The sequence below is a fragment of the Chinchilla lanigera genome, unplaced genomic scaffold (assembly GCF_000276665.1).
Source record: "Chinchilla lanigera isolate Chin_1 unplaced genomic scaffold, ChiLan1.0 scaffold00050, whole genome shotgun sequence".
NCBI lineage: Eukaryota > Metazoa > Chordata > Mammalia > Rodentia > Chinchillidae > Chinchilla > Chinchilla lanigera.
This window is the reverse complement of record NW_004955451.1, coordinates 10,753,548-10,755,618: the sequence shown is the minus strand read 5'-3', so window position 1 is coordinate 10,755,618 and position 2,071 is coordinate 10,753,548.

Sequence of the window (2,071 nt, the reverse complement as noted above, 5' to 3'; positions counted from 1 at the left end):
ATTGTGGTACTTTTATATAATGGAATATTACTCAGCTATAAAGAAAGATAAACTTGAGGCTTTTATAGGTAAATGGTCACAACTAGAAACCATACTCATAAGTGAAGTAAATCAGACCTGCATGTGTAAGCAACGTATTGTCTCACTAGTGTAAAAACCTGAAAGAGTGAATTAAAAACTAGGAGGTATGATAGATACTGTGAAACAAAAGGAAAATGCTCAAAGGTAAAGGGCAATGGGTGTGGGAAAGAGAAGGGAAAAAAAGGGAAATTATGGGGGCTGGGGATTTAGCTCAGCTGCACAGCGCCTGCCTGGCAAGCACAAGGTTGTGAGTTCGATCCCCAGTACCGGGGAAAAAAAAAAAAGGGAAATTATATATGTATGTATATATATAGGATAGCTAACATAGTTATGCTGCTGTCTTCTATTGTTTTACTGAAAGGAACAGTTAATGATTATTTGTTTGATCAATCCTGCATGTCTCTGTTTGTTTCTATTTTTTTGTTTTTGTTTTTGTTTTTTCTTCCAGTACTAGAAATTGAACTCATGACCTTGCGCTTGCCAGGCAGGCACTGTGCCACTGAGCTAAATCCCCAGCCCCTCTATTTGTTTCTATATTTGTTCTTCCTATGCAAAAGCAAAGGATATCTTTCAATTTTCTGATATCCACTTCAATCTTCCTTTTTAGAGTACTATAGTTTTCAATGTAGAGGTCTTTTACATCATTTGTTAGATTGATTCTTAGGTATTTCATTTTTTTGGATGCGATTGCTAAAGGTGTTGTTTCCCTAATTTCTCCCTCAGTGAGTTTGTTATTCAAGTATAAGAAGGCTATTTGAAACATATTTTTTGCAAGGTACATACATCTGGTTTGGAAGTTGTTTTCTGTTGAAATACTCTACTTCAAACTCTCCTTAATGTGAGGGTCTGTTTTTGTTTTTGTTTTGTCTTTTTGAGACGGGGTCTTGCTATGCAGTTCAGGCTGGCCTTGAGCTCACTTTGTAGCCCAGGCTGGTCTCAAACTTGCAACAATCCTCCTGCCTCAGGCTCCCTAGTGCTAGGGTTACAGGCATTTGCCACCACACCCAGCTTGATGGGCTTTCTGTTATAAGTGATTTGTTTCTTTTCTCTAGAAGCTTTTAGTATTCTGTTCTTGTGTTGAATTTCTGGAATCTTGACTGTTATATGTCTTGGGGTAGATTTTTAAAATCATGGTTATTTGGAGTTCTATATGCTGCATTTATTGTATGTCAAATTGTTTTTCCATGCTTCGGAAGTTTTCTGCCATGACTTCTGTGAACAGTTTTTTTTAAAATGTCTTTTGTGCTATCTCCTGTTTTTTTTTCATTTACTCCAATCATTCTCATGTTATTTTCCTTTGCAGCATCTAGCAGCTGTCGGATTAATTTTTTGTGGCCCTTTGCTATTTTGTGTGTGTGTGCTTTTGTGGTGCTGGCAATAGAATCCAGGGCCTTGTGCATGCAAAGTAAGAACTCTGCCACTGAGCCACATCCCCAACCCTCCCCTGCTATCTTCTTTTCATGAGTTGTTCTACCTCATTTCTCCCTGGGTTTGCCTTTGGTGAGCTGGAAGTCAGGGGTTGTCTCTGCCTTAAGCGTCTTTTCATTTTCTGGGTTGTTTTTTTTTTTTTTTTTTTTTTTTAGTTTAAGTCCTGAGTTGAGGCTTACCCTCAATCCTGTCTTTTATAGCTGATAGACTGTCCTCACATTGGCTCATTCTGCTGGATATACTTTCGGTGGAATTTTAAATCTCCTGGATATCTGTTTCATGAATTCAGTTTCTTTCCTATGTTGTGCATTCATGGTTTCCATCATTTTCCTATGCTCCTCTATTTTCTTTTATCTGTATCAGCTACAGATACAGTCACTATGTCTTTCATTATGATCACCATGTTGTTTTTTTTTTATACCAGGAATTGAACTCATGACCTTGTGCTTGCCAGTCAGGCACTGTGCCACTGAGCTGTATCCCTGGCCTGCCATCTCTATAGTTTTTGAGAGATTATTTCTGATTTGATTTTTTCTTTTTTTTTCTTTCTTAGGTACCAGGA